Source organism: Pongo abelii, chromosome 8 (assembly GCF_028885655.2).
Source record: "Pongo abelii isolate AG06213 chromosome 8, NHGRI_mPonAbe1-v2.0_pri, whole genome shotgun sequence".
NCBI classification, from domain to species: Eukaryota; Metazoa; Chordata; class Mammalia; order Primates; family Hominidae; genus Pongo; species Pongo abelii.
Genome location: NC_071993.2, coordinates 125,983,213 through 126,003,673, shown reverse-complemented (window position 1 = coordinate 126,003,673; position 20,461 = coordinate 125,983,213). Strand labels below are relative to the sequence as shown.

Here is a 20,461-nt window from a genome sequence, read left to right as displayed (position 1 = left end):
TTGTATCACTTCCAGCTGAAACAGGAGATACAGTTCAAAAGCAAATAACATTCCCCATGCCACAAGGATGTAATCAGAAAAGAAGGTGATGCAATGTTTCCAGGTCTTCCCTGGCCGTGCTGTCAAATAAACTATGCATTTTTCAGTCAGAAGGAAATTTACTCTGAAATGAAGTGGTAATTCCAAATGTAGTAATAATGACAGACATAAAAATTTCAGATCCCAACAGATATGAAATTTATCTAATTAGGGAACAAAATAAGATGTTTTTCAAGTATCTAGGATAGCATTTGTAATTGGATGTGTTCTAAAAGAAGTTAATAGATGCTCTATGAAAAAAGGGTTCCTGGTTACATAAGTTGGGAAAATATTCAAGTATGAATGTTGTCTTTAGTGTGGGGCTTTTCATAGCCTTTATTATGTTAGTGTACAGTGTGAATTTCCTAAATGGAGATAGAACATGGAGTCTGTTTTTTTTTCTTTGAGACGGAGTTTCCCCTCTTGTTGCCCAGGCTGGAGTGCAATGGCACGATCTCGGCTCACTGCAACCTCCACCTCCCGGGTTCAAGCAATTCTCCTGCCTCAGCCTCTCGAGTAGCTGGTATTACAGGCATGCACCACCACACCCGGCTAATTTTGGATTTTTAGTAGAGATGGGGTTTCTCCATGTTGGTCAGGCTGATCTCTCAGACTCCCGACCTCAGGTGATCCGCCCACCTTGGCCTCCCAAAGTGCTGGGATTACAAGCGTGAGCCACCATGCCCGGCCACTGGAGTCTTTTACAAATATATTTGGCCATAAGAACCCTCCCATACCTCTTTTAGGGGGAACTAACATTGCATGAACACAGCACTGAGTAACACAGCATGACTGTTAATGAATATGGTCCCCCACCAAAAGCCAGACATTCTCGTAGGTTTCAGGGGGCTCTGATCCTGGATAAGAATGTCAGACTGCGCAGTCTTGTGATTTTGATTATTAAATGACAGGTTGATCAAGGCATTTGGTATGGAAGGCAAGACAGTAGGCGTTGCGCCTGTCTGGGAGATGTCACCTAATTTAAGGCAACTGGTGAGATTCCTGTAGGCAGCCTGGGGACTACCTGGAGAGGAGGGGTTGGGAAAGCCCCAGGGAGGTGGAGCTGCCCATTCAGGCTCTCTTCTCCCTCTGCTTCCAGGTCCTCTAGGGCCAAATCTGATCTGCAGAGGAGCTTCCATCACACCTTCCCAGGTGCTTGAGCTCAGCTGGGCTCCTGGAGCCTGGGGCTGGGGGTTGCCTGTTCCTGGAGCCATCACCTTTAATCTCCTTACCTTTCTGCCACCAAAACCCACTGGCTGACTCTGCCCAGCAACCACCCTCCCACTCAGACCCAAGGACTCAGGCAAAACTCATCATCTTTTTTTTTTTTTTTTTTTAGATGGAGTCTTGCTCTGTCGCCCAGGCTGGAGTGCAGTGGCGCTATCTCGGCTCATTGCAACCTCCTCCTCCTGGATTCAAGAGATTCTCTTGCCTCAGCTTTCCAAGTAGCTGGGACTACAGGCATGTGCCACCATGCCCAGCTAATTTCTGTATTTTTAGTAGAGACAGGATTTCACTATGTTGGCCAGGCTAGCCTTGAACTCCTGACCTCAAGCAATCCACCTGCCTCAGCCTCTCAAAGTGCTGGGATTACAGGCATAAGCCACTGTGCCTGGCCCCCATCAGCTTTAAACCCCTTTACCTATAAGGCTCATACATCTTGGCAATTCAGTCACATGACTCTCCCAGCTGCAAGGGAGGCAGGGTGGTAAGTCTTCTAGCTGGGTGTCCTTGAGCTCACCTGAACATCAGGCTCTCTTCTGAAGGAAGAAGGGGAGAATGGAGACAGGAAGACTGAGAGGTCACCAGCAGTCTGCCACAGTGCCCCTTACTTTACTTTGGACAAGATACCTTTTCTATGTTTATTTTTTGAAAATTTGAAAGTCCATCATGCTCATGGATACCAATTTGCAAAATATTGACAATTTTCAAAAGAGCAATGGCCACTAATTTCACTTCCTAGAGATAAACATTATTAGCACTATAGACGAAAGTTTTCCACCTCCCCAATATTGAGGTTATGTCTTAAATTTGGCTTTATATCTTGCTTTTTCACTGTATATTTTTGCATGTCATTGAAAATCTTCATAAATATACACATACATAATTTATTATTTATTTATTTATTTATTTATTTATTGAGACGGAATCTCGCTCTGTCGCCCAGGCTGGAGTGCAGTGGTGCGATCTTGGCTCACTGCAACCTCTGTCTCCCAGGTTCACACCATTCTCCTGCCTCAGCCTCCTGAGTAGCTGGGACTATAGGCATCCGCCACCCTGTCCGGCTAATTTTTTGTATTTTTAGTAGAGATGGGGTTTCACCATGTTAGCCAGGATGGTCTTGATCTCCTGACTTCGTGATCCTCCTGCCTCGGCCTCCCAGAGTGCTGGGATTACAGGCATGAGCCACAGCGCCCAGCCCATAAATATTTTCAGTGATGACAAAAGATTCTGTCATAGCTATAATTATATGTACCATAATTTACTTAGTCATTCATCTCTAGTGAATATTTAAATTGTTATCAGTTTTTCATTATTAACAATAAAGAAAATTTCCTGGGCTTTGACCTCATTTTGGATTATTTCCTCAGGTTTGGTTCCTAGCAGTGAAACTACTGGTTTACATGAGCTGAAATATTAACATTTCTTGCTATAAAATGCCGAATTTCTTTTCTAAAAGTAGATTCACCTCACTCTCTCCTGGATTAAGAAGAAATAGAAATTTAAAAAACATCATGTCCTGGGCATGGTGGCCGATGCCTGTAATCCCAGCCCTTTGGGAGGCCGAGGCAGGCAGATCACCTGAGGTCAGGAGTTCGAGACCAGCCTGGCCAACATGGTGAAACTCTGTCTCTCTTAGAAATATAAAAATTAGCTGGGTGTGGTGGCACACACCTGTAATCCCAGCTACTCGGGAGGCTGAGGTAGGAGAATTGCTTAATCCTGTGAGGCGGAGATTGCAGTAAGCCGAGATTGCACTACTGCACTCCAGCCTGGGAGACAGAGCGAGACTCCCTCTCAAAAACACCAACCAACCAACCAATCAACCAACCAACCATCCAACCAAACAAAATAACGTCATGTGTGCTTTCACTTTGACAGTGGTATTATGGGTGTTTATTGAAACAATCTCCTTGTGCCACTTGGCTAACCAATGTTTGACCACTTGCCTGATGTCATGTGCTGTTGAAAGGATGGGGCCATGGGCATTGTAACTCACAGATTGGGCACTGCACCACCGCCACCATCTCATTAATGTTTCAGAGAAGATCTTCAGCCAAAGCTCTGTGCCTTGTGTGTTGGGTGATGCTGACTGTCTTGTCAATAGCAACATTTCTACCTTCTCAATATTTTCCTGCTTCTGTCTGTCACTGGATGCTTCCTTGAGGGCTCTGAGGATCAGAAAAGAGTCCTGCTTATCCAATTCTGAAGGGTTAACTTCATGGCTGTTCTTACTATCTTACTTTTCTATCATCAGTTGTCTTGGTGATGTCACCAACCCTCTTTGGAGTAGAAGTAGGAGGTACAATCTTTGGAGCCAGGACAAACATGGGATCAGTTCCCTATGAATGACAGCAGCAGCTGGTGTCAAATTAACCTGGATATGGGCCGACTCCTATGAACTGAAAGTTTGTGTCCCCCAGAATTTGTTGAATTTATGTTGAAACCGTAATCTCCAACGTGATGGTATTTGGAAATGAGGTCTTTGGAAGGTCACTGGGTCATAAGGGTACAGTCCTTATGATGGGATCAGTGACTTTATAAGAAGAGATAGGACAGAACCCCCCCATCACCCCTGCTGCATGAAGTCATAACCAGGAACCGAATCTGCTGGTGCTTTGATCTTGGACTTCCCAGCCTCCAGAACTGTGAGGAATAAATGTTTGTTGTTTAAGCCACCCATTCTGTGGCAATTTGTTATAGTATTCTGATCTGACTAACACAGATCACAAAGAAAGTTGAAGCTTTGCCTTCTGTGAGTCTAAAGAGGAGAGCTCTCTGTGTTTTCTTTTTTTTAAAAAAAGGATATTTTATTTGAAAACAGTTTGAGATAATACAGACAAATTTCAAATGTAGTATACAGAGTTCTCATACACTTTACACCCAGTTTTCCCTGTTATAAACATCTTACATTAGTATGGTATATTTGTCACAATTAATGATAAAATATTACTATATTATTGTTAACTAAAGCCCATACTTTATTCAGATCTCCTTAGTTTTTTCCTGATGCCTTTTTTCTGTTCCAAGATCCCATATAGGATCCTATGTTACATTAGTTGTCATATATCCTTAGCCTCCTCTTGGATATGATAATTTCTCAGATTTTTCCTTTTTTTTGATGACTTTTACAGTTTTGAGGAACACTGCTTAGATATTTTGTAGGCTGTCCCTCAACTGTGAATTGTCTATTTTTTTTTTATAATTAGACTGAGGTTATGCATTCTGAGGAGGAAGACCACAGAGGTAAACTATTGTTCTCACTGTATCAAGGGTACATGCTATCAGCGTGACTATCACTATTGATGTTGACCTTGATCACTTTGTTGAGGTTGTATTTGTCAGATTTCTCCACCGTAAAGTTACTTTTTCCTCCTCTTTTCTATACATAGTCTTTGGATAGAAGTCACTATGTACAGCCCATGCTTAAGGAGTGGAGAATTATACTCCACTTCCTTGAGGGCAAGTATCTACATAAATTATTTGGAATTGTTCTGCACAGAATATTTGCCTACTCTCCCCCATTTATTCATTCATTTGCTCATTTGTTTATGTCAATATGAACTCATATGTGTTTAGGCACAAATTCTACATAAATATTTTTATAATAAATATTTTTATAACAGTTTTATTGAAATATAATTTGCATACCATGGCCAGATGCAGTGGCTCATGCCTGTAATCTCAGCACTTTGGGAGGGCAGGTGGATTGCCTGAGCTCAGGAGTTCTAGACCAACCTGGGCAACATGTCGAAAACCCATCTCTACAAAAAATACAAAAATTAGCCAGCCATGGTGGTGCATACCTGTGGTCCCAGCTACTTGGAGGGCTGAGGTGGGAGGATGCTTTGAGCCAGGGAGGTCAAGGCTGCAGTGAGCTGAGATTTTGCCACTACACTCCAGCCTAAGTAACACAGCAAGACCCCATATCTAAATAATAATAATAATAATTTGCCTACTATACAGCTTACCCACTTAAAGTTTACAATTCACTAGTATTTAGTATATTCATGGAGTTGCACAACCATCACCACAATGCATTTTAGAACATTATTATCCTGAAGAGACTGCTTATGAGCAGTCACTCCCCATTTCCTCCTCATCTCACCAGCCTTAGGCAACCACTGATCTACTTTCTGTTTCAATAGAGTTGCCTACTTTGCACATTTCATACGATACATACAGTATGTGGTCTTTTGTGATTGGCTTCTTTCATTAAGCATAATGTTTTCAAGGTTCATCCAAATTGTAGCATGTATCAGTACTTCATTTCCTTTTATTGCCAAATACCCCATTAAATTGGTATACCACCTTTTATCTATTCATCAGTTGATAGATATTTGTATTGTTGCCACTTTTTGGCTATTTTGAATAATACTGCTATGAATTACCATGTACAAGGTTTTGTGTGGACATATGCTTTTAATTTCTCTTGAATATATACCTAGGAGTGGAATTGCCAAGTATATACTCGGCATAGTCATAGTCTTATGACTCTATGCTTAACTTTTTGAGAAACTGCCAGACTATCTTTCAAAGTGATTGCACCATTTGCATTCTCACTAGCAGTGTATGAAAACTGTAATTTCTCCACATCCTAACCCACACTTGTTATTTTCTGTTTTTTAAGTAGCCATTCTAATGGGTATGAGATGATATTTCATTATGGTTTTGATTTGCATTTTCTTGATCACTTAAGATGTTGATTATCTTTTCATGTGCTTATTGGCCACTTGGATATCTCTGAAGAAATGTCTGTTCAAATCTTTTGCCTATTTTTTAGTTGGGTTACTTGTCTTTTTATTATTGAATTGTAAAAATTCTTTATATATTTTGGATACAAATACCTTATCACAGATACGATTTGAAACTATACTACAAGGCTACAGTAACCAAAACAGCATGGTACTGGTACCAAAACAGAGATATGGATCAATGGAACAGAACAGGGCCCTCAGAAATAACGCCGCATATCTACAACTATCTGATCTTTGACAAACCTGAGAAAAACAAGAAATGGGGAAAGGATTCCCTATTTAATAAATGGTGCTGGGAAAACTGGCTAGCCATATGTAGAAAGCTAAAACTGGATCCCTTCCTTACACCTTATACAAAAATGAATTCAAGATGGATTAAAGACTTAAACGTTAGACCTAAAACCATAAAAACCCTAGAAGAAAACCTAGGCATTACCATTCAAGACATAGGCATGGGCAAGGACTTCATGTGTAAAACACCAAAAGCAATGGCAACAAAAGCCAAAATTGACAAATGGGATCTAATTAAACTAAAGAGCTTCTGTATAGCAAAAGAAACTACCATCAGAGTGAACAGGCAACCTACAAAATGGGAGAAAATTTTCGCAACCTACTCATCTGACAAAGGGCTAATATCCAGAATCTACAATGAACTCAAACAAATTTACACGAAAAAAACAAACAACCCTATCAAAAAGTGGGCGAAGGACATGAAGAGACACTTCTCAAAAGAAGACATTTATGCAGCCAAAAAACACATGAAAAAATGCTTACCATCACTGGCCATCAGAGAAATGCAAATCAAAACCACAATGAGATACCATCTCACACCAGTTAGAATGGCAATCATTAAAAAGTCAGGAAACAACAGGTGCTGGAGAAGATGTGGAGAAATAGGAACACTTTTACACTGTTAGTGGGACTGTAAACTAGTTCAACCATTGTGGAAGTCAGTGTGGCGATTCCTCAGGGATCTAGAACTAGAAATACCATTTGACTGAGCCATCCCATTACTGGGTATATACCCAACGGACTATAAATCATGCTGCTGTAAAGACACATGCACACATATGTTTATTGCAGCACTATTCACAATAGCAAAGACTTGGAACCAACCCAAATGTCCAACAATGATAGACTGGATTAAGAAAATGTGGCACATATACACCATGGAATACTACGCAGCCATAAAAAGTGATGAGTTCATGTCCTTTGTAGGGACATGGATGAAATTGGAAATCATCATTCTCAGTAAACTAACACCAGGACAAAAAACCAAACACCGCATGTTCTCACTTATAGGTGGGAATTGAGCAATGAGAACACATGGACACAGGAAGGGGAACATCACACTCTGGGGACTGTTGTGGGGTGGGGGGAGGGATAGCATTAGGAGATATACCTAATGCTAAATGACGAGTTAATGGGTGCAGCACACCAGCATGGCACATGTATACATATGTAACTAACCTGCACATTGTGCACATGTACCCTAAAACTTAAAGTATAATAATAATAAAATTAAAAAAAAAAAAAAGAAAGTACCTGTTCCCATTCTGTGAGCTGTCTTCTCACTTTCTTGATGGTATGCTTTAAAACACAGAAGTTTAAAACTTTGATGAAGCTCAGTTTACTTATTTTTTCTTTTGTAGCTTGTGTTTTTGATGTCAAACTCAAGAAATCATTGTGTAATCCAAGGTCCTGAAGATTTTATGCCCATGTCTTCTCCTACGATCTTTATAATTTTAGCATTTACACTTAGGTCTTTAATCCATTTTGAGTTCATTTTTGTATGTGGGTTGGGGTAGGGGTCCAACTTCATTCTTTTTTATGTGTATATCCAGTTGTCCCAGCAGTATTTGTTGAAGAGACTATTCTTTCCCCATGGAATAGTCTTGATCAAAGATCAATTGACCATAAACATGGGGGTTTATTTCTGAGCTTTTAATTCTATTTCATTGATCTGGATGTCTGTTCTTACACCAGTACTACACTGTCTTGGTTACTGTAGCTTTGCCTTAAGTTTTGAAATCAGGAGGTGTGAATCTTTCAAATGCATTATTTGTTATTTTTCAAAGTTATTTTGGCTATTTAGAGTGCCTTAATTTTCCATATGAATTTTAGGATCAACTTGTGAATTTCTGCAAAGAAGTCAGCTGAGATTTTGATAAAGATTGTGTTAAATCTGTAGATAACTTTGGGGAATATTGTCATCTGAACAATAATAAGTCTGATCCACAAACACAGGATGTTTTTCCATACAAATTACATTTTAATTAAAATATGCTTTCATACTAGATAAATAAAAGATAGTATGCAAAGCAGTATATAGTTCAGTGTCCAATGATTGTTTCCATTGACATGATATCCAAAACAGCTTTCTTTGATATGAATTGAGAATGTAGCATGTCATGTCACTATAATTATGAACATCTGTTTATTTTTTTTTGAGACGGAGTCTTGCTCTGTCGCCTAGTCTAGAGTGCAGTGGCTCGATCTCGGCTTGCTGCAAGCTCCGCCTCCCAGGTTCAAGTGACTCTCCTGCCTCAGCCTCCCGAGTGGCTGGGACTACTGGCGCGTGCCACCATGCCTGGCTAATTTTGGTATTTTTAGTAGAGACGGGGTTTCACCATGTTGGCCAGACTGGTCTCGAACTCCTGACCTTGTGATCTGCCGCCTTGGTCTGCTGAGATTACCGGTGTGAGCCACCGCGCCTGGCCCATCTGTCTATTTATCCCTTGATACCATCTTCATCTGGGAAATATCACAAAAAGAGTGTATGACAACATCTGTATACTCTTGGATTTTACTTGCATCATCGAAAATGACGTAACGTAAAAGTTAGAAGTTATCTTTTGTGTCAAGATTCTTCATGGAAATATGGAGTCAAGGAAACTAATATAGTTCCTTATGTCCTGAAAATACATGATCTGTCTCTTTTGTCTGAGTAAAAGTTCAACTGAAAAAATTTGGATCTTTACCAAAATTGGATTTTCCCTAATATAGTAGTATTGTCTTGAGCCATTCTACAAGATTGCTTGTTGCGTCAGACAAAAAACCTTGGTAAAGCAATATGCTCTGGAAATTCTTAAGCTGTTGTGTGCCTTGGAGGAACACTTAAAAACTAAAGCAAATGCCTCTGTCAAATGTTCTCATCCATCCCAGAATCACTATACTCTATTGCAATATTTTGAAGCAGATCATGGAGAAACTACCATTTCCCTTCATTGGAATGAAAGTATTGACATCCCTTAGCTGAGCAAACTCCTGGTTTCCATTTGTTATTTGCACAAGGGCAGCATCAGATTTTATTTTTTGAGTCCTTTTGGAAAGTGCAAAGACCTCCTGTGGTTTTGTTTTATTATATATATTTTTATTTTGAGACAATTGTGTATTCACTTGTACTTGTAAGAATTGATACAGCCTGATCTCACATATCCTTTATCCAGTTTCCCTAGACAGTAACATCTTGTAAAACTATAGTGTACAATATCATTACCAGGATATTAACATTAATACAGTCAAGATACAGAACATTTCCATTCCCACAAGGATCCCTCATGTGCCCTTTTATAATCACATCCGCTTCCCTCTTGTCTCCACCCGTCCCTTGACCCCTAGCAGCCGCTAATCTGTTCTCCATTTATATATATTTTTTCATTTTAAGAATGTTCTATAAATGGAACCATATAGTATATAACCTTTGGGATTGGCTTTTTTCAACTAAAATGGTTCTCTGGAGATTCATCCGTGCTGTTGTGTATATCAATGGTTTATTCCTTTTTATTACTAATTAGTATTCCATGGTATGTATCACAGTTTATTTACCTGTATATCCATTGGAAGAAATCTGGGTTTCCAACTTTTAGCTATTATAAGTAAAGCTGCTATAAACCTTCATGTATGCTGGTGTGAACATAAGTCTTTCTCTGGGATAAATGTCCAGGAGTGCAATTGCTAGATCTTATGGTAATTGCATGTTTAGTTTTAAAAATAAACTATAACAGTGTTTTCCAGAGTGACTCTGCCATTTTATATTGACAGCAACAATGTATGAATGATCCAGTTTCTCTGCATCCTTGTAAGCATTTGGTGTTGTCACTATTTTTTATCTTAGCCATTTGATATGTCCTAGTGATATCTCATCATGATTTTAATTTACCTTTCCATAATGACTAATGATGTTGAATATCTTTTCATGTGCTTATTTGCCATTGTGTATCCTCTTAGTGAAATGTCTGTTTATATCTTTTGCTCATTTTCTAATTGGATTTTTTTCACCTTTGGTTCTTTGTATCTTCTAGATGCTAGTCCTTTGCTTGACAAATGGATTGGGAATATTTTTTCCCTACTCTTTAGCTTGTATTTTTTTTTCTCTTAACAGGATATTTTTGCAGAGCAGAAGTTTTTAATTTTGATGAACTCCAACCTATCAATTTTTCCTTTTAGTGTTAAACCTGAGAACTATTTGCCTCCTCCTAAATACTGAAGATTTTCTGTTTTTTCTTAAAAGTTTTATAGTTTTTATATTTTATGCTTAAGTCCATAATCCATTTTGAGTTAATTTTTATATAAGATGTGAGACTTATCTTGAGGTTCTCCTTAACAACCCCCCCCTTTTTTTGCCTATGGATGTACAACTGTTTTAGCATGATTTGCTTAAAAGACTATCTTTCCTCCATTAAATTGCTTTTGCACTTTTGTAAAAAATCAGTTGGACATTCTTGTGTGAGTCTATTTCTGAGTTTTCTATCATATCGCATTGATCTATGCATCTCTTTCTCCACCAACAAATACAGTCTTGATTATAGTAGCTTTGTTCTTTTTCAAAACTGTGTTTAGCTCTTCTAGTTCCTTTGCTTTTCCGTGTACATTTTATAATAACCTTGTCTATATCTATAAAATTCTTGCTGGGGTTTAGAAAGGAAACTGTATATAAATTTGAGGAGAATTGACATCTTTATTGTGTTGAGTTTTCCAATCCATTTACATAGTATATCTCTCCATTTATTTAGACATCCTTAGATTTCTTGCATCAGTATTTTGTAGTTTTCAGTGTGGAAGTTCTGTTTATGTTTTGTTAAATTTACACTGAAGTATTTTACTTTCTGAGCAATTTTAAATGGTACTGTATTTTAAATTTCCAGGTCTACATGTTTATTGCTAGTATATAGAAATACACTTGATTCCTGTATGTTTATCTCATGTCCAGTAACACTGCTGGACTCATTTATTGGTTCTAGGAATTTTCTGTAGATTCATTTGGAATCTGTTTAGACAATCACACCTGCACATAGAGACAGTTCTAGATCCTTTTCTCTCTGTATGCCTTTTGTTTCCTCTTTGTTTTGTTTTGTTGCACTGGCTAGAACTTCTTGCACTATGTTGAATAAGACTTATGAGAGTGAATACCTTTGCTTTGTTCCCAGTCTTAGCGAGAAAGCATTCAGTCCCTCACCATTAAGTATAATGTTAGCTGTAGGTTTTTGTAGGTGTTTTTATCAAGCAGGAGAAGTTCCCACTATTCCTAGCTTTCTGAGAGTTTTTATCGTGAATGCATTTTGAGTTTTGCAAAATGCATTTTTTTGCATCAATTGATAAGATCATATGATTGTTCTTTAGCGTGTTATGATGGTGAATTTGATTGATTGATTGATTGATTTTAGAATATTGAATCAGACTCACATCCATGGAACAAATCACACTTGATCATGAAGTATAATTCTTTTTATATATTGCTGAGTTCTGTTTGCCAATATTTTGTTAAAAATTTTTGTGTCTATATTCATAAGGGATATTGGTCTGTGGTTTTCTTTTTTGGTACTGTCTTTGTCTGTTCTTGTATCAAGGGTAATAATAGTTTCATAAAATGAATTGGAAAGTGTTCTTTCTTCTTGTATTTTCTTGAAGAGATTGTACAGAATCAGTGTCAGTTCCTCTTTAATAATTTTGTAGAATTCTCCAGTGAAATCATCCGGTTCTAGAGATCTCTGTTTTTTTTTGTTGTTGTCGTTGTTGTTGTTGGGGTGGGGGTGGTGATTTAAAATTATACATTAATTTTCCCTAATAGTTAGAGGGCTATTCACTCGTCTGCTTCATATTGGATGGGTTGTGGTAGTTTGTGGTTTTTGAAGAAGTGGCCCTTTTCATATAAGTTGTTAAGTTTATGTGTGTAGAGTTGTTCTTAGCATTCCCTTTTTATCCTTTCGATGTTTTCAGGGTCTGTAGTGATATCCCCTCTTTCATTCCTGGCACTGATAATTTGTGCCATCTCTCTTTTCTTTGTCAGTCTTGCTAGTGGTTTGTTAACTCTATTGATTTTTTTCAAAGAATTAGCTCTTCGTTTTATTGTTTTTTTTTCATTGTTTTCCTGTTCTCAATTTTATTGATTTTTTCTCTTAGCTTTATTATTTCCTCCATTCTGCTTGCTTTGGGTTAATTTTGCTCTTTTTTTACCTGGGTTCTTGAGGTGGGAGTTTAGATTAAAAATGATTTGAGACCTTTCCTCTTTTCTAACATATGCATTTAGTACTATAAATTTCCTTCTCAACACAGCTGTGTCCAACAAATTTCATTTCTATTTTTTTTTTTGAGTTGGGGTCTTACTGTGTTGCCCAGGCTGATCTCAAACTCCTGGGCTCAAGTGATCCTTCCATCTTGGCCTCCCAAAGTGCTGAGATTACAGGTGTGAGTCCCCGTGCCTGGCCACAAATTTTGATATGCTGTATCTTCATTTTCATTATATTCAATCTATTTGTTTATTTTTCTCGAGGCTCCCTCTTCAACCCATGAGTTATTTAGAAGCATATTGTTTAGTTTTCAATTGTTTAGATATTTTGTTGTAATCTTTTTTTGCTACCGATTTCTAGTTTGGTTCTATTGTGGTTTGAGAACATACCCTGGATGATTTCAATTCTTTTAAATTTGTTGAGGTTTGTTTTATGGCTGAAAATATGGTCTACTTTGGTATATGTTCTGTGGGTATTTGAAAAGAGTATATATTCTGCTATGTTATGTGGAGGCTTCTATAAATGTCAATTAGATCCTGTTGTTGAGTTAATCTATAACCTTGCTGATTTTCTATTTAGTTGTTTTATCAGTTGTTGAGAGAAGGGGTGTTAAAGTCTGTGATTAAGATTGTGGATTTGCACAGCCCGAACTACAAATTGCTTACTGTTTCAAATCCAGTGGATATCTTGACCTACGTGGCTTGGAAGATAAGTGGCTTTCCCAAAAACCGTGTTATTGGAAGTGGTTGCAATCTGGATTCAGCCCGATTCCATTACCTGATGGGGAAAGACTGGGAGTTCACCTATTAAGCTGTCATGGGTGGGTCCTTGGGAAACATGGAGATTCCAGTGTGCCTGTATGGAGTGGAGTGAATGTTGCTGGTGTCTTCCTGAAGACTCTGCACCCAGATTTAGGTACTGATACAGATAAGAAACAGTGGAAAGAGGTTCACAAGCAGGTGGTTGAGAATGCTTATGAGGTGATCAAACTCAAAGGCTACACATCCTGGGCCATTGGACTCTCTGTAGCAGATTTGCTAGAGAGTATAATGAAGAATCTTAGGCAGGTGCACCCAGTTTCCATCATGATTAAGGGTCTCTATGGAATAAAGGATGATGTCTTCCTTAGTGTTCCTTGCATTTTGGGACAGAATGGAATCTCCGACCGTGTGAAGGTGACTCTGACTCCTGAGAAAGAGGCCCGTTTGAAGAAGCGTGCAGATACACTTTGGGGGATCCAAAAAGAGCTGCAATTTTAAAGTCTTCTGATGTCATAGCATTTCACCGTCTATGCTACAACAGGATTTTAGTTGGAGGTTGTGCATGTTGTCCTTTTTATCTGATCTGTGATTAAAGCAGTAATATTTTAAGATGCACTGGGAAAAACATCAATTCCTGAAGTTAGAAATAGGAATGGTTTGTAAAATCCACAGCTATATCCTGATGCTGGATGGTACTAATCTTGTGTGGTACTAAACCAGTCCTAAACTGGTTTGTGTGAAATAGTTCTGCCACCTCTGAGGCACCACTGCCAATGCTGTACATGCTGCATTTGCCCCTTGAGCCAGGTGGATGTTTACCATATGATATGTAACTTCCTGGCTCCTTCACTGAACATGCCTAGTCCAACATTTTTTCCCAATCAGTCACATCCTGGGATCCAGTGTATAAATCCAATATTGCATGTCTTGTGCATAATTGTTCCAAAGGATCTTATTTTGTGAACTATATGTATCAGTAGTGTACATTACCATATAATGTAAAAAGATCTACATAGAAACAATGCAACCAACTATCCAAGTGTTATACCAACTAAAACCCCCAATAAACCTTGAATGGTGGGAAAAAAAATTGTGGATTTGCCTATTTCTCCTTCCAGTTTATCAGGTTTTTAAAATTAAAAAAAAGTTTTTTGAGATGGGGTTCTGCTATGTTGCCCAGGCTGGTCTCAAACTCCTGGGCTCAAGTGATCTGCCTGCTTTGGCCTCCTAAAGTCCTGGGATTACAGGCATGAGCCATCATGCCCAGCCTAATTTATCAGTTTTTGCTTCACATATTTTTCAGTCTGTTATTTGGTGCATGCAATTTAGGATTGCTATGTCTTCTTGTTCATCATATAATATTCCTTTCTGTCTCTGCTAATTTTGTTGGATCCGAAGTCTACTTTATCTCATAGTAATATAGTTACCTTTACTTTCTTTTGACTAATGTTTTCATGATATATTTTTTCCAGCCTTTTCTTTTAACCTGCCTATATTGTTATATTTGAGGTGAGTTTTATGTAGACAGCACATTGTTGGATAATGTTTTTAATCTACCTTGCCAATCTCTGTCTTTTAATTGGTATATTTAGATCATTTATATTTAATGTGCTTACTTATATGTTATGGCTAAGACTGTTATTTTATTTTTTAATTTTCTGGGGTTATTTTCTTTTTTGTTTCTCTGTTTGCTTGTTTCAGCCTTCCTGTGAGTTACTTGAACATTCTTTAGAATTCCAATATAGATATTTACTTATCTATAGTATTGAGTGTATCTGTTTGTTTAGCATTTTTAGTTGTTGCTGTAGGTATTACATTACATAAACATAACTTATCATAGTCTATTGGTATTGTTCCTTTACCAGTTTGAGGTAAGAAAACCTCACTTCCCTCTATGTTTGTTTTTTACCCTTTCTCATTTATAATACATTTGCCTTAAATTTTTCTTCCACATACATTTAGAAACACATCAGTTATGGTTATAACTTTTGCTTTAATCTTCAAAAGGAATTTAGATAACTCAAGAGTAGAAGGGAAATCTATTGTATTTCTCATGTTTTTGCTTATCTTTTCCTTCCCTCCTTCCCAATGCTCTAAGGCTTCTTTTTTCTTGTTTACTTTTTCTTTTTTTTTCAAGAATGGTTAATGTTCTTTAACCATTCATTTAGTATAGGTCTGCTGGGGACAAATTATCTTAGTTTTCCTTTATGTGAGAATGTCTTGATTTCCCCTTTATTCTGGAAGAATATTTTTGCTGGGTATGAGATTCTGGGTTAACAATTCTCTCTTTCACCACTTGAAAAGTATTATGCCACTTCCTTCTGGTCTCTATGGTTTCTGATGAGAAACCCACTCTCATTCTAATTGTTTCCTCCTTAAAAGTAAGATGCCATTTATGTCTGGCTGCTTTCAAGATCTTTTTCTTTGTCTGTAGTTTTAAGAAGTTTAATTATGATATGTCTTCATATGGATTTCTTCGGGCTTATTCTGTTTGGAGTTCACTCAGCTTCTTAGATCTATAGGTTTATGTCTCTTGCCAAATTTGGAAAGCTTTCATCTATTATTTCTTTGAGTACTTTTTCAGCTCCCTGTCTTTCTCTACTCCCAGGGACTCTGAGGACATAAATGTTAGATCTTTTATTTATAGTACCACAAGTCCCTGAGGCTCTGTTCCTTCTTTTAAAAAATTGGGTATTTTCTATTGTTCTATTATCCAGTTCACAGATTCTTTCCTCTATTTGCTCCATTCTGCTATTGATCCCAACCATTGAGCTTTTAATTTCAGTTATTTTATTTTTTAGTTCTAAGGTTTTTGTTTGGTTCTCCTTTATATATTCTGGTTATTTGCTGAGACTTTGTTTCTCCTTTCCCCCCCCAGCTTTATTGAGGTATAATTAACAAATAAAAATTATATATTTGTATATAATGTGATGTTTTGATGTATGTATACATTGTGAAATCATAATCACCATCAGAGACTTACTAGTTTTTTACTTGCTTCAAACGCATTTGTAGTTTCTTGCTTATGCATTTTTATCATGGCTACTTTAACCAATTTTAAACAGAATTCTAATATCTCTGTCATCTTGGTGTTGGCATCTTTTGACTCTTTTTTTTTTTTTTGGTAGGGTCTTGCTCTGTCACCCGGGCTGGAGTGCAGTGGTGCAATCATGGCTCACTGCAGCCTCGACCTCCTGGGCTTAAGTAATTCTCCTGCTGCAGCCTCCCAAGTAGCTGGGACTATAGACACGTGCTCCCATGCCCAGCTAATTAAACAATTTTTTTTTTTTTTTGTAGAAATGGAGCCTTACTTTGTGACCCAGGCTGGTCTTGAACTCCTAGACCCAAGCAGTCCTCCCACTTTAGCCTCCCAAAGTGCTGGGATTAGAGGCATGAGCCACTGTGCCCAGCCTGACTATCTTTTATTTTATTTAATTAATTTATTTTTGAGATGAAGTCTTGCTTTGTCACCAGGCTGGAGTGCAGTGGTGCAATCTCGGCTCACTGCAACCTCTGCCTCCTGGGTTCAAGCGATTCTACTGCCTCAGCTTCCTGAGTAGCTGGGACTACAGGTGCCCACCACCAAGCCCAGCTAATTTTTGTATTTTTAGTAGAGGTGAGGTTTCACCATGTTGGCCAGGATGGTCTCGATATCTTGACCTCGTGATCTGCCCACCTCAGCCTCCCAAAGTGTTGGGATTACAGGCGTGAGCCACTGCGCCCAGCCCCAACTGTCTTTTAAATTTGGTTTGAGCTTTTTATGGTTCTTGGCATATTGAGTAATTTTTGACTGAAAACTGGACATTTTTGCACTATTATGAGATTCTGTACTTTATTTAAACTTTTTGTTTTAGCTGGATTTCTCTGATGCTGCTTCAGTAGGGGAAATTGCAGAACTGCCTTCTTACTCACCGATGGGGCTGGAAATCCAGGTTTTCCACTCAGCATCCATTGACATCTGAGGTGGAGGGTTCCTTATTACTGATGGATGGGAGATCTGGTACCCCATCTGGTCGTCACTGGTGGGCAGAGGTGAGGGCTCATTACCACCTGGTAGGGATGGATAAAAAGTCTCGGCTCCCTAGTTGGCCTCCTGTGGCACCACTTGGGCTGGGGTAATGGGACACCTCATTACAGCCTAATGAAAGTGGAAATTCAGGTTCCCCGGTTGGCCTTTGCTGATATTATAGGGGTGGGACCACCATTTTTACTATGGTATGGAGCAGTGTGGCTATTGGCTACAAGTTTTTTGTCTTGCTGGATGGGTTCTTTCATGGCCTTTGGCTAGAGAGGGTAGGCTTTTGTTGGGACTTTTTGTTTGTTTGCATTTGTTGGCACTTCTGTGTTGCTGGCTGCTTCCACTTCAAGGATGGAATGTATGAGCCAAAAAGAAAACCCAAGAAACTCACCACTGTGTAATTTCTTGGATCCTGGGGTCCCTAGCTAGTCTTCCTTCCTCCCTTCACTTTTCAAATTCTTCTTATGTGTGCTTTATACATAATGTTTAGGATTTTTAGTTGTATTTAGTGGAAGAAGTTGGGAAAATTACGTCCTACTTCATCTTCCCTAGTGTGGAAATCTCTTCTGGACCCATGTACATTTATTCATACTTTGGGTTCTAATCCAATACTACATTTTTTTTTTTTTTTTTTGCTAAAAAGTTTTCAGCTATGGTCATTAGAAATGTCTATTCTTTTCATGTTAGAATCCCCCTGAGTTGCTTCAAGGGCCAGGGAAGGAAGGGACCTCACAAAAGGGCCAGGCATCCACTTCAATGTGGAAGGAAAGGTTTGACTTCCTTCGTTGGGCTTCTGAGCCCTTCTTCCACCTGACAGCTTGAGTAAAAGTCTAACTTGAAGCCATTTCTGTAGCTCCCCCTATAACTGTCAGACATAAATTGGAGGTGGGCTAATTAACTGATTGCAGGGCAAAGGTCTCAAACCTCTGCCTCTCCTGCCTTGCACCTTGATCTTGCCTATTTGATTGTGACAATTCTTCCTCCCACCTTAGCTAGTGACGAAATGGGATATAGCCAAGGCGATCACTTATCTGGGGTGACAGCAAGTAAACATGAAAAATGTGCTGGGGAACACAAAAGGACAGTGATCAGAAAGGCTTTTTCTTTCAACCTAAATCATGATGTTTTGGGCGTCGGCTAGAGTTTTCCAAGTTATTTATAACTGTCCATCCCTGTTAGGAGATATATGTTTTATCTAAAAATAGGTAATCTTTCCTAATCAAATGATAAATGTGTGTGTCCCAAATGGAACCCTCATAGTTAGCCACCGCATTAACAGAGGTTCAGGTGAATAATGGAAATATTACCAGGATGACACTGGATCAGATGCCTCAAGATGCTCAGTGCTTGGACATTAGGGCTCTTTGAATTTTCTTGGTGGAAGACCCTTCATGTTAGCAGAGGTAGCCTTCACAAGCCATGTCTTTTAGAATGATGTTCATCGTACTTCTTAATCCTAGCATCTAATTATTGTGCGTGTAGGGGGTTTTAGGGTATGTGTCTTCTTGGAATTTATGTTGTGTAATGTCAGCATCTGGCTCTTTCTCTCCAATTCTTTTTGAGGAATCCCAATGGGGCATCTAGGCCCCAGCCTTAGTGGGTGTTCAATACTCATTTTCCCTTCCCACTTAAGGAAATTCCCAGTGTGTTAGAGCCAACAGGAACCTGCTTAGTGTTTCTCAATCCTGGCTGCTCATTAGTAACATCTGGAAAAAAACAAAATAAAACAAAACAAAAAAACCTAAAGCCTGGGCCCCACTTTGAGAGAAAAAAAAAAACAAACTTTTTTTTTTTTTTTTTTTTTAAACACCAATTCAATAAAGGAGGTAGTGTTTTTATCTCCATTTTAACAGATAGAGACCCTGAGGCCCAGGTTAAGTTTCTCCCAGACCCCATGGTTGCCTGAGGTTAGAGTCCTGAACCTTAATCAACCTGGAGATGGGCCTTTGTTGATTTCCTTCTTTTACACCAGTGGTTCTCCAGCCTGACTGAATGTTCAAATCACCTGGGGAGAATTTTCACAAACATAGACACCTGGGCCCCAAACCTGTGCTTCCAGCTTAATTGGCCTGGGAGGAGGTCAGTGCACTGATGAGGTTTTTAATATCTCCAGGTGATTCAAATGTGCACCCAGGATCTAGAACCACTGTTTAAGAGCAAACAAATATGGACAACCACTCATTTTCTAGAAATGGGCCTCGACGCCCTGGGTTGGGAGGTGAGCTGGAGGTAATGCCCAGAATGCTCCCAGGCTGCCCAGTTTTTGATACAGCAGGGGCATCTGGCTGAATATGGCTCTCAATCTTTTAATTAATTAATTTCAGTTTATATTGTGTTTAAAATATTTTTCAATTAGGTGAGAAATTTAGAAACTGGGAGATTTCACAAAAAAGTCCAGATTTCAGAATTCCCTAAGTGTATCTGGTAATACTTGGCTGAACTAAGCTGGGGACAGAGTTATCCTTTCCAGTTAGCCACATCCTCACTGCCTTCCCGGCGTTCCCGTCACTGGCCTCTGACGCCACAGGAGTTTGCAGCCAGCACATTTCCTTCATTACTGCCCCATGATGTCCTCCATCACAAGCACACAAAAATTGTGTACTTGTCTTAGTTGCTTTTCCAGATTGCAAACACCTTAAGGCAGCGATTTTTAACCTGAGAGTAATTCTGTCCCCCCGGGATATCTGGCAATGTCTACAGATAAGTTCAATTGTCACATCTTGGGGTGGGAGAGGGGTGACGGACATGCTCCTGGCATCTAGTGGGTAGGGGCTAGAGATGCTGCTAAACATCCTGCCATGCACAGGACAGCCCCACAAATAGGAATGATCCTGGCTTGAACGTCAATGGTGCTGAGGTTGAGAAACTGCCTTAAGTGTAGTGTCTGTGCCTCTTGCTCATTTCTGTATCCCTTGGCCGGTTTGTGATACATAGTAAGTGGTCAATTAAACGCCAGTTGGCTTCCTGACTCAGGTTCAGGCATGTTGGCTTTTCCCCACGTCCCTGCTGAGTTCAGGTCTAACACATCTTTGCTTGGCTCTGAGTGCTCCATATGGCCCCACAATAAATGAGAGAGTCAATAAGAGCCTGCCATATTTTAAGTGATCTTATGAATGA

General features: G+C 39.0%; 1 long non-coding RNA gene and 1 pseudogene across 1 annotated transcript in view; both read left to right on the top strand.

Annotated features, from left to right (window-relative positions):
- LOC134762020 (L-lactate dehydrogenase A chain-like) overlaps positions 1-13,935 on the top strand; it is a 31,336-nt pseudogene extending 17,401 nt beyond the window's left edge.
- Positions 1-20,461, top strand: part of LOC134762083 (uncharacterized) — a 250,069-nt gene that overhangs the window by 84,602 nt on the left and 145,006 nt on the right. The gene's annotated exons all lie outside the window — the stretch shown is intronic.